Source organism: Nerophis ophidion, linkage group LG12 (assembly GCF_033978795.1).
Source record: "Nerophis ophidion isolate RoL-2023_Sa linkage group LG12, RoL_Noph_v1.0, whole genome shotgun sequence".
NCBI lineage: Eukaryota > Metazoa > Chordata > Actinopteri > Syngnathiformes > Syngnathidae > Nerophis > Nerophis ophidion.
Genome location: NC_084622.1, coordinates 29,613,544 through 29,627,200, shown reverse-complemented (window position 1 = coordinate 29,627,200; position 13,657 = coordinate 29,613,544). Strand labels below are relative to the sequence as shown.

At 41.6% G+C, this 13,657-nt stretch overlaps 1 protein-coding gene across 11 annotated transcripts in view; it reads right to left on the bottom strand.

Annotated features, from left to right (window-relative positions):
• LOC133563270 (tight junction protein ZO-1-like) overlaps positions 1 to 13,657 on the bottom strand; it is a 259,759-nt gene that overhangs the window by 78,842 nt on the left and 167,260 nt on the right. Inside the window, exon 1 of one of the 11 annotated variants that reach the window (XM_061917308.1) lies at positions 5,928 to 6,132. The exons of 9 other annotated variants lie outside the window; for them this stretch is intronic. The gene's annotated coding sequence lies outside the window, so the exon portion shown is untranslated. Of the gene's footprint in view, positions 1 to 5,927; positions 6,133 to 13,657 lie in introns of those variants that run through there. One more of the 11 variants, XM_061917306.1, reaches the window with a different exon arrangement.

The window sequence follows — 13,657 nt, the reverse complement described above, 5'->3', positions numbered from 1 at the left end:
TCCGCTACAACCCGAGGCGTCAAACGCACGCGTCATCATACCGCGACGTTTTCAACACAACACTTCGCGAAAAATTTAAAATTGCAATTTAGTAAACTAAAAAGGCCGTATTGGCATGTGTTGCAATGTTAATATATTTCATCATTGATATATAAACTATCAGACTGCGTGGTCGGTAGTAGTGGGTTTCAGTAGGCCTTTAATTACATCTGCCAAAGAGATGATGTTTTCGCCAGAGTTTGTCTGTTGTAAAAATAACTCAAAAAGTTATGGACAGAGTTTGATAAAATGTAAAAAAAAAAAAAATAGAGGAGCAGCAAGGGCGCTAATCACTAATTACCAGAAATTCTAAAGACAGTTAGAAAACAGATTAATGTGTTTCCCCATGATATCACAACTTGTATTAACTCAACTAAGCAATTCAACTGTGCAAAGTGAACCAACAGGTTAGCAAAGAGTGATAAATAAAGTTCCATACACCGACATGCCAGACAGTTTACCCACGTGATGTATCACAACCCAAAAGAAGTGCTACAGTTTGCCTTAATCATTACAAAAAAAAAAGACACTCCAAAACCTTTACAAATTAAAATGGCAGAAGATAAACATATTTAAACACTCAAATAACAAGAAAATTACTCAATAAATACTGTGAGTGCTTTCAGCACACTAAACCAGGGGGCCCCAACCTTTTATGCACCGCGGGCCGGTTTAATGTAGGCATTATTTTCAGGGACCGGCTTTCCACATGTGCCAGATAAATACAGCAAAAATAAGTGCTTGAAAAATACAACTCACTATAACGCTGAATTAGTGGGAGCCCTGGGCCTGTTTCTTTGCAATCAGATCCCCAGCAGGTTGACGGTAACCTGCTGGGGACTGTATATGGAAATCAGCCTTTGGCTACAATCTGTCACATTTATATTTGATATGTTCATTAATGTGCTTTGTATCACATCACAAAGTTATAACAAATGGCAACTTCCTATGAGAAGTTTTATTGTACAAGCTTATTGGTGTGTCGAGTCAGTGGGACAGGTGAAAGTTAAGTCGGAGGAAAATGCAGTCGTTTATAAATTATTCAATGTTTCTCTGCGGCCCGGTACCTAATGTGTCACCGGACCGGTGGTTGGGGACCGCTGCACTAAACAATACTGTGAAAATAATTATAACCATGAATTGAATAACGTGGACCCCGACTTAAACAAGTTGAAAAACTTATTCGGGTGTTACCATTTAGTGGTCAATTGTACGGAATATGTACTGTACTGTGTAATCTACTAATAAAAGTTCAAATCAATCAATCAATCAATTTAAAAAACCATGATCATTTTGGTAACAATAACTGATGTGAAATGTTCTTATATAAACATCCTGAGTCCTGAGCAACATCAAACCGGGCATGTACAAAGATTTTTCTCCAAATAAGATTTTAAGGAGCTCGCATTGTACAAACCCCGTTTCCATATGAGTTGGGAAATTGTGTTAGATGTAAATATAAACGGAATACAATGATTTGCAAATCATTTTCAACCCGTATTTAGTTGAATATGCTACAAACACAACACATATCTAGCAAAGTAAGATTTTTATTGTACGGCAAACAGTCTGTTTAACTGTGCATATGACAATATACAATCTTGAATCTTGAATATTTGCTGTTTAAACTGATTAACATTTTTTTTTTTGCAAATAATCATTAACTTTAGAATTTGATGCAAGCAACACGTGACAAAGAAGTTGGGAAAGGTGGCAATAAATACAGATAAAGTTGAGGAATGCTTATCAAACACTTATTTGGAACATCTCACAGGTGTGCAGGCAAATTGGGAAAAGGTGGGTGCCATGATTGGGTATAAAAACAGCTTCCCAAAAAAATTCTCATTCTTTCACAAGAAAGGATGGGGAGAGGTACACCCCTTTGTCCCCAACTGCGTGAGCAAATAGTCAAACAGTTTAAGAACAACATTTCTCAAAGTGCAATTGCAAGAAATTTAGGGATTTCAACATCTACGGCCCATAATACCATCAAAAGATTCATAGAATCTGGAAAAATCACTCCACGAAAGCGGCATGGCCGGGAACCAACATTGGATGACCATGACCTTCGATCCATCAGACGGCACTGTATCAAAAACCGACATCAATCTCTAAAGAATATCACCACATGGGCTCAGGAAAATTTCAGCAAACCACTGTCACTAAGTACAGTTTGTCGCTACATCTGTAAGTGCAAGTTAAAGCTCTACTATGCAAAGCGAAAGCCATTTATCAACAACATCCAGAAACGCCGCCAGCTTCTCTGGGCCCGAAATCATCTAAAATGGACTGATGCAAAGTGGAAAAGTGTTCTGTGGTCTGACGAGTCCACATTTCAAATTGTTTTTGGAAATATTCGATATCGTGTCATCCGGCCCAAAGGGGAAGCAAACCAGCCAGACTGTTATCGACGCAAAGTTAAAAAGCCAGGATCTGTGATGGTATGGGGGTGCATTAGTGCCCAAGGCATGGGTAACTTACACATCTGTGAAGGCACCATTAATGCTGAAAGGTACATACAGGTTTTGGAACAACACATGCTGCCATCTAAGCGTCGTCTTTTTCATGGACGGCCCTGCTTATTTCAGCAAGACAATGCCAAGCCACATTCAGCACGTGTTAAAACAGCGTGGCTTTGTAAAATAAGAGTGTGGGTACTTTCCTGGCCCGCCTGCAGTCCAGACCTGTCTCCCATCGAAAATGTGTGGCGCATTATGAAGCGTAAAATACAATAGCGGAGACCCCGGACTGTTGAATGACTGAAGCTCTGCATAAAACAAGAATTGTAATGAATTCCAATTTCAAAGCTTCCACAATTAGTTTCCTCAGTTCCCAAACATTTATTGAGTGTTGTTAAAAGAAAAGGTGATGTAACACAGTGGTGAACATGCCCTTTCCAAACTACTTTGGCACGTGTTGCAGCCATGAAATTCTAAGAATATTATTATTTGCAAAATAAAATGAAGTTTATGAGTTTGAAAATCAAATATATGATGTAGGGGCAGCATGGCGTAGTGAGTAGAGCGGCCGGCCAGAAACCTGAGGGTTGCAGGTTCGCTTCCCACCTATTGACATCCAAAAAATCGCTGCCGTTGTGTCCTTGGGCAGGACACTTCACCCTTTGCCCCCGGTGCCGCTCACACTGGCGAATGAATGATGAATGAATGATAGGTGGTGGTCGGACAGGCCGGAGGCGCAAACTGGCAGCCACACTTCCGTCACTCTACCCCAGGGTAGCTGTGGCTACTGATATGGCTTACCACCACCAGATGTGAATGAATGATGAGTCCCACTTCTCTGTGAGCGCTTTGAGTGTCTAGAAAAGCGCAAAATAGTATTATTGTTATTATTAAATATCTTGTCTTTGTATGAATTCAATTGAATATGGGTTGAAAAGGATTTGCAAATCATAATGAGATGGACACCGGCGCCCCCTGAAACCCCAAAGGGAATAAGCAGTAGAAAATGGACGTATGGACGTATTACCTTTATATTTACATCCAACACAATTTCCCAACTCATAAGGAAACGGGGTTTGTAGATTATTTTCCATCTGTCAACACTAATCACTGGGCCACACTTTGAAAACCCCTATGTGTTGAGATAAGGGGCTGGATTGTTTTGGCTCGTCCATTCCATTTATACAGGGTTTGACTAAAAGTAGCTGCATCTAGAGATAAAAGAACAACGAGACATAACAATGGGGAAAAAAAGCAGGATCATAACTAGCAAACAGCAGTTAAAGGCCTACTGAAACCCACTACTACCCACCACGCAGTCTGATAGTTTATATATCAATGATGAAACATTAACATTGCAACACATCCCAATACGGCCTTTTTAGTTTACTAAATTGCATTTTTTAAATTTTCCGGGAGTTTTTTCTTGAAAACGTCGCGTAATGATGACGTGTATGCTTGACGTCACGGACTGTTAGGAAATATGAGCGCTGCACACACACACAGCTAAAAGTTGTCTGCTTTAACCGCATAATTACACAGTATTTTGGAGATCTGTGTTGGTGAACCTTTTGCAATTTGTTCAATTAATATTGGAGAAGTCAAAGTAGAAAGATGGAGTTGGGAAGCTTTAGCCTTTAGCCACACAAACACACGGTGATTCCTTGTTTAAAATTCCCGGAGGTGAAACTTCACTATGGATCAGAGCGGTCAACCGAACATGGATCCCGACCGAATGTCATGGCACAGAGATGTATGGATAACCTGCAGATGCATTTGCAACGATAAATTCAACGAAATCACAAAGGTGAGTTTTGTTGATGTTGACTTATGTGCTAATCAGACATATTTGGTTGCGGCATGACTGCCAGCTAATCGATGCTAACATGCTATGCTAATCGACGCTAACATGCTATTTACCGGCGATGCAAAAGCAGACATGGCACAGAGATGTATGGATAACCTGCAGATGCATTTGCAACTATAAAGTCAACAAACTCACAAAGGTGAATTTTGTTGATGTTGACTGCCAGCTAATCGATGCTAACATGCTATTTACCGGCGGTGCTAAAGCAGACATGGCACAGAGATGTATGGATAACCTGCAGATGCATTTGCAACTATATTACGTTTCCTTCCAACCGCATTGAATGCGAAAAAACACTTACCAATCGAAGGATTTAAGTTGTTCAAGTGTCACGAGATGCGAAAGTCCTGATCGCTTGGTCCGCACATTTTACCGGCGAGGCTAACGCAGCTATTCAGCCATGCTATGGCTATGAATAGCGTCAATAGCTATTCGCTCAATAGCTTCAGTTTCTTTTTCAATACTTTCATACACCAACCATCCGTTTCAATACATGCGTGATCTGTTGAATCGCTTAAACCGCGGCAATCCGAGCCTGAATCCGAGCTAATGTCGCTATATCTTGCTGTGGTATTCCCATTGTTTGTTTACATTGGGAGCACTGTATGACGTCACAGGGAAATGGATAGTCGCATCGCAAATAGCGAAAATCAACCACTTTAAAGCTTTTTTTAGAGATATTCGGGGACCGTTAAAATTTTGAAAATAAATTCTAAAAATACAACAAGCCATTGGGAACTGATTTTTACTGCTTTTAACCCTTTTGAAATTGTTATAATGTTCCCCTTTAAGAGCCAATTCGTGAACGGCCACAACAATCCCCTCGCCATGTTCAACAGGTGATTGCCAACTGCTGCCCTTTTGATAATGAGTCTATCCGTTAAGAATATAACATGACTCAGTGAGCTAAGCCTTAGTGAACACTGACGGAGCCCCCCGGGGGACATGTGACGTGACACCGCGCTCACGCAGCATGACAGTCCCGCCTGCCCCGCACACAGAAACGGGACAGACAGGCGAGCGTGGCATCAGCTAACGGTAGCAAACTGCTAACCAGCTTTTCCCGAAAGACCCTCGCCAGCTTCACGGCACGGACACCAAAACAACGCCGGACCTTCGACCTTCGCTTAACCTAAAATGCCATATCCGCGCCCCGTGCCCGCATGTTATCGCCTCCTTTTCGCATCACTTCATGAAATCTTTTGCCCGCTACTCCTGTAGTTGGTCAAATTGCCCCCCCTTACTGGCCGACATTTTGTTGTAGCAGCTATGCTAGCTGCTCCCCGATAACGTTACCTGAGCGCACCGTTACATGACCCAAAAGGACATTTTCCGGCACGATGAAGCCGAATATGCATCGTAAATACACACAAAACAACTGTCATCGTCGCCTGCGCGTTTAGTGAAACATTTAGGGCGACTAGCTAACCCCTTAGCATACCGCGTAGATGCAGTTAACTAGCACTGAGGTCGCCAAGTTACCTCCACTTGAACCGTTTTCGCTCGGGGTAAAATGCATCATGCATGCCCTCCGGCGGCCGGAGCCAAAGTGACATACTCACGGATACATCCACGCATCTATTCACCTTGGCAAAAAACCAACGATCCGCGCAGCGTGGTTGTACAAAACAATAGGTCCTCCTTGTGTGGGTCCGGAGCAGCAGCAGCCGCCGCACTGCAATAGCAGGCAGTGGATGATGCCTCGCTTTCCACCCCCTCTGCGCGCACACTTCGGCTGCCTTGCCAGCCGCGGTGACAGGGACAGGTTCGCCTGGAATAAACCATTTGGGCGAGTCCGCAGGGGGGTGATGGTAGCGGGGATGCAGCAGAGAGGCTGTCTGTCCACAGCAGCTGCAGATAGAGCAGCATCACCCAGCCTGCGCGCCATTCCACTTCAAGCTGATCCAACTGACAATACTCACCTAAAGCTTTAATAGCGTCAAACATTAAATATGTACCACACACATTTATATGTATGTATGTAAACACACACACACACACATATATATATATATATATATATATATATATATATATATATATATATATATATATATATGGTAAGACTTTAGTATGGGGAACATAGTCACCATTAATTAGAAGTTTATTAACATTCAAATTAATAACATATTGTCTCTTAAGTCATTATTAAGTACTTATTAATGCCTTATTCTACAAGGCCCTAACACTAACCCAACCTCAACCATAACCCTCTAATCCTAACCCTAACCCAATAACTCTTAATTAAGTCTTTGTTACTTACAATAGGTTCCCCTAGTCCATATATACAAACACACATACATATTTACATACAGCATATATATATATATATATGTATATATATATATATATATATATATGTATATATACATCCATCCATTTATATACATACTGCATATTTGAGTGTATATATATATGTGTGTGTGTATATATATATATGTCTGTGTGTATAAATATATGTGTATATATATACATAAATATAGATACATCTATATATATACATATATATGTGTGTGTATATATATACGTATATAAATATACATACATCTATATATATATATATATATGTGTGTGTATATATATATATATGTGTGTATGTATATATATATATATATATATATATATATATATATATATATATATATATATATACAAACCCCGTTTCCATATGAGTTGGAAAATTGTGTTAGATGTAAATATAAACGGAATACTATGAATTGCGAATCATTTTCAACCCCTATTCAGTTGAATATGCTACAAAGACAACATATTTGATGTTCAAACTGATAAACATGTTTTGTTTTGTTTTGCAAATAATCATTAACTTTAGAATTTGATGCCAGCAACATGCGACAAAGAAGTTGGGAAAAGTGGCAATAAATACTGATAAAGTTGAAGAATGCTCATCAAACACATATATGGAACATCCCACAGGTGTGCAGGCTAATTGGGAAAAGTTGGGTGCCATGATTAGGTATAAAAGCAGCTTCCATGAAATGCTAAGTAATTCACAAACAAGGATGGGGTGAGGGTCACCACTTTGTAAGCAAATTGTCAAAGTTTTAGAACAACATTTGTCAACGAGCTATTGCAAGGAATTAAGGGATTTTACCATCTATGGTCCGTAAAATCATCAAAAAGTTCAGAGAATCTGGAGAAATCACTGCACGTAAGCAATGATATTACTGACTTTTGATCCCTCAGGCGGTACTGCATTAAAAACCGACACCAGTGTGTAAAGGATATCACCACATGGACTCAGGAACACATCATAAAACCACTGTCAGCAACTACAGGTGGTCGCTACATCCGTAAGTGCAAGGTAAAACTCTACTATGCAAAGCCAAACCTATTTATCAACAATATCCTGAAAAGCCGCCGGTTTGGCTGGGCCCGACCTCACCTAAAGTGGTCTGATGCAAAGTGGAAAGGTGTTCTGTGGTCTGACGAGTCCACATTTCAAATTATATTTAGAAACAGAGGACGTGGTGTCCTCCAGAACAAAGAGGGAAATAACCATTCGGATTGTTATAGGCGCAAAGTTCAAAAGCCAGCATCTGTGATGGTATGGGGGTGTATTAGTGCCCAAGGCATGGGTAACTTACACATCTTTGAAGGCACCATTAATGCTGAAAGGTCCATACAGGTTTTGGAGCAACGTTACCATGGATACCCCTGCTTATTTCAGCAAGACAAGTGTTATAACGGCATGGCTTTGTAAAAAAAGAGTGTGGGTACTTTCCTGGCCCGCCTGCAGTCCAGACCTGTCTCCCATCGAAAATTTGTGGCGCATTATGAAGCGTAAAATACGAAAGCAGAGACCCCTGACTGTTGAACGACTGAAGCTCTGCATAAAACAAGAATAGGAAAGAATTCCACTTTCAAACCTTCAACAATTAGTTTCCTCACTTCCCAAACGTTTATTGAGTGTTGTTAAAAGAAAAGGTGATGTAACACAGTGGTGAACATGCCCTTTCCCAACTACTTTGGCACTTGTTGCAGCCATGAAATTCTAAGTTAATTATTATTTGCAAAAAAAAATTAAGTTTATGAGTTTGAACATAAATATCTGGTCTTTGTAGTGCATTCAATTGAATATGGGTTGAAAGGGATTTGCAAATCATTGTATTCCGTTTATATTTAAATCTAACATATGGAAACGGTGTTTGTATATGTGTGTGTGTGTGTATATATATGTGTGTGTGTATGTATATATATATATATATATATATATATATACATATATATATCCATCCATCCATCCATTTTCTACTGCTTATCCCCTCTTTTGGGGTCGCGGGGGGCGCTGGCGCCTATCACAGCTACAATCGGGCGGAAGGCAGTTTACACCCTGGACAAGTCGCCACCTTACCGCAGGGCCAGCACAGATAGACAGACAACATTCACACTCACATTCACACACTAGGGCCAATTTAGTGTTGCTAATCAACCTATCCCCAGGTGTATGTCTTTGGAAGTGGAAGGAAGCCGGAGTACCCGGAGGGAACCCCCGCATTCACGGGGAGAACATGCAAACTCCACGCAGAAAGATCCCGAGCCTGGATTTGAACCCACGACTGCAGGAACTTCGTATTGTAAGGCAGAACGCACAACCCCTCTGCAACCGTGAAGCCATATATATATATATATATATATATATATATATATATATATATATATATATATATATATATACATATATATATATATAATATAGGGGTGTGGGAAAAAAATCGATTCGAATACGTTGTGCGATTCAGAATCGATTCTAATTTTTTAAAAATAGATTTTTATAATATTTTTTAATATTATTTCTTAAATTTTTTTATCAATCCAACAAACTACTACACAGCAATACCATAACAATGCAATCCAATTCCAAAACCAAACCTGACCCAGCAACACTCAGAACTGCAATAAACAGAGCAATTGAGAAGACACACACTCGACACAGAACAAACCAAAAGTAGTGAAAAAAAATGAATATTATCAACAATATCAATATTAGTTATAATTTCAGCATACAGTGACTAAAAATCCCTCATTGACATTATCATTAGACATTTATAAAAAATAAAAAAAGATCAATAATGTCACAGTGGCTTACACTTGCATCGCATCACATAAGCTTGACAACACACTGTGTCCAATGTTTTCACAAAGATAAAATAAGTCATATTTTTGGTCCGCTTAATAGTTAAAACAAATTTACATTATTGCACTCAGTTGATAAAACATTGTCCTTTACAATTATAAAAGATTTTTTTTTTTTAATCTACATGTCAGCAGACTGGTGTAGATCCTGCTGAAATCCTATGTATTGAATGAATACAGAATCGTTTTGAATCAGAAAAATATCGTTTTTGAATCGAGAATCGAATCGAATCGATTCGATTCGATTCAAAGATTTGCATCCCTAATATATATATATATATATATATATATATATATATATATATATATATATATATATATATATATATATATATATATATATATATATATATACGTATATATATTTATATGTCCAGGGTGTAGGCTGCCTTCCGCCCGAATGCACCTGACATAGGCTCCAGCGACCCCCTGCAAACCTAAAGGGGACAATCGGTAGAAAATGGATGGATGGATGGACTTTAGTATGGGGAAACTATTCACCATTAATTAGTTGCTTATTAACATACAAATTAGTAACATATTGGCTCTTAATTAGTCATTATTAAGTACTTATTGATGCCTTATTCTGCATGGCCCTAAATAACTCTTAGTTAAGTCTTTATTACATAGGATATGTTCTCCATACTAAATACACACACATGTATTGATATATATATGGTAACACTATAGTATGGGGAACATATTAACCATTAATTAGTTGCTTATTAACATGCAAATTAGTAACATATTGGCTTTTAAATAGTCATTATTAAGTACTTATTAATGCTTTATTCTGTATGGCCCTAACCCCAACCTCAACCATACGACTCTAACTCTAATCCTATCCCTTTAACCCTAAGCAAATAACTCTAAATTAAGTCTTTGTTACTTACAATACATTTCCCGAGTCCATATACACACACACACATATGTATACATATACATATATATGTATACATATACATACATACATATATATATATATATATATATATATATATATATATATATATATATATATATGTAGGTGTGGGAAAAATCACAAGACTACTTCATCTCTACAGAACTGTTTCATGAGGGGTTCCCTCAACCATCTCCTGATGATTGAGGGAACCCCTCATGAAACAGTTCTGTAGAGATGAAGTAGTCTTGTGATTTTTCCCACACCTTCATATTGCGCTCTACCACGGTATCGAGCACTATTCTCTGGATAATCCAATCAAGACACATATATATATATATATATATATATATATATATATATATATATATATATATATATATATATATATATATATATATATATATATATAATTAAATACAGCAATGTTAATATTTGGTTACATGTCCCTTGGCAAGTTCCACTGCAATAAGGCGCTTTTGTATACTTTTGACCCAGCAGATTTGGTCACATTTACAATAGACCCATTATAAATTCATAAAAGAACCAAACTTCATGAATATTTTTTTTATGACAAACAAGTATGTGCTCCAATCACTCTATCACAAAAAAAATAAGAGTTGTAAAAATTATTGGAAACTCAAGTGTGACGCTTGTGTGGCATTGTAATGCCGGATTGGTTCTTCCGGGGATGCGTCGAAGCGATGAACACAACAAGGTAAGTTATAAATGGATTTATTAAATAATAAAAGGCTAGGAACAAAAACACTGCTGTAAAGAGAAGGCAAACCAAAAACAGAAAAACAATTCCTCAGCATGTGAGCTGGAATAAACAAATGGCTTAGCGTAAAAGCTAGCGAGAATATACATACAAAGATGAAGGTCGAGAGTCGTCACTGTTGCGCGTGGGCAAATTAGGATCCGAGGAAGACTGAACAGAAAAGGCTGGCTTATAAAGGAGGGTGATTAGCTGAAGCAGGTGTGCGGTACGAGTGTAGCAGGTGAACTAATGAGTAACCAGAGTGATGGGCAAAACAGGAAATAAACGGGTCAGACTGAGAATGAAACAAAAATGGAAATAACAAACATGTGAAGATCTGAGCAGCAGATCGCAACAGTATTCCCCCCCAACAAAAGACAGATACCAGATGTCTCAAAAACACAAACAAAAACTTGAACCCCCCTCCCCAAAACCAGAAAGTCCACAAACGAAGGGAGGGCGGAGGGAGGCCACGGTGGAGGGTCGCCAGATCGCATGTCCCCGAATCCACCGAGGACACATCATGTGGCGGCGGCGGGTGGAACGCTGCTGCCGAAAAAGTTTTGGCGGGCGACCTCGAAAAGGCCACACCAGTGGCCGCCTCGCAGGATGAGGTGCCCGGCGAGGCGGACGACCCGGGCACGGCCACATCCGTGGCCGACATGGAGGAGGGAGTGTCTGGCGAGGAGGATGACCTCGCAGAGGCCACCCCCGTGGTCGACGTGGTGGACGACGCCTCAGCACCGAAATCCCAGCAGGCTTGGAAGCAGCAGACGAGGGCGCGGGGACTGCAGCCAAAGCAGGCCCGAGTGCAGCTGGCGAGGATGATGCAGCCGCAGGAGTCGTCGGAGGCGGCCTGGGAGCCGCAGGAGTCGTCGGAGGCGGCCTGGGAGCCGCAGGAGTCGTCGGAGGCGGCCTGGGAGCCGCAGGAGTCGTCGGAGGCGGCCTGGGAGCCGCAGGAGTCGTCTGATGCGTGGAAACCGCAGAAGGCGTCGTCTGATGCGTGGAAGCCGCAGAAGGCGTCGTCGGAGGCGTGGAAGCCGCAGTTGTCATCAGCGTAGAAGCAAACGGCGACGTCGTAGAGGCAGGCGTATTAGTCGTCGGCAGTGCTTGGCGGCGTGGAGCTGGTACCGGCGCTTGGCGGCGTGGAGCTGGTACCGGCGCTTGGCGGCGTGGAGCTGGTACCGGCGCTTGGCGGCGTGGAGCTGGTACTGGAGTAGGCTCCAGCCCTGTCGACACAGTTGTAGGCTCCAGCCCCGTTGTCGACGTTGGTGTGGGCTCCAGCCCCGTCGTCGACACTGGTGCTGGAGTAGGCTCCAGCTCTGGAGCTGGTACTGGAGTGGGCTCCAGCTCTGGAGCTGGTACTGGAGTGGGCTCCAGCTCTGGAGCTGGTACTGGAGTGGGCTCCAGCTTTGGAGCTGTTGCTGGAGTGAGATCCAGGCTAAAGTCTGTAACTGGTATGAGAACCAGTTCTGGGTCGGAGGCTGGTGTGAGAACCAGGTGGGAGTCTAGTGCTGGCTTGAGAACCAGGCCAGAAACATTTTCTGGTGTGAAAACCAGGCGAGAGTCTAATTCTGGCTTGAAAACCAGGCGAGAGTCATGTGCTGGTGTGAGAACCAGACTGGGAGCAGTGCAGAACACCGGTGGTGGAGGACGTGCTGGAGGCAATGACCTCGCGAGTCCGAACACCGGTGGAGGAGGTCTACAAGGCCGTTGAGACTTGGCCGGGGGAAAAACAGGTGGAGGAGGTCTACAAGGCCGTTGAGATTTGGCCGGGGGAAAATCAGGTAGAGGAGGTCTACAAGGCCGTTGAGATTTGGCCGGGGGAAAAACAGGTGGAGGAGGTCTACATGGTGGCTGTGGTTTAGAGGGTAGTATCTGTGCTACCTCCGTAGCACAGCTATAGGTCATAGCCCCTTCCTCCAGACGGGGATCCCAGACCCGTTCCCTATGGTCAGGGACTGACCTTAAGGGAGGGTGGTGGGAGGCTTGGAGGCGGGCCGACTCCTCCCCTTTAATTTGTCCAGAATTTCCTTTAGAAAAGGGAGGAAACACCTTGGACTTGGCCGGAGAATGAGGTTTTAAAGGAGGTGTAGGAGAAAAACTAGGTGACTGAGGTTGACTAGAATAATAAGAAAAAATATCCTGATAATTCTGTATCTTGTCATGAATGTTATTGATATTCAAAAAAGGTTGGGAATGAGAATTACTGTCCACAATATAAAAATCTTCTGAAAAAATGTCATCAACAGAGGCCGGTGTTGCGTCACCGGTGGGCGTTCCCCAATTGACGTCATCGCTTGTGTCAGAAAAAGTGTCATGGCAGCTTAAGGAATGATTTGAAAAAAAACAAGCAGGATTACCGGTAATGACGGGTGAATCCTGGACGGGGTGAAACTTGCTGTGTCCATGGGGAGGAATAAGTGGTGCTGGAACATTACTGCCGTGCGGGGGACCTCTCCACTGGACCCCCCGCC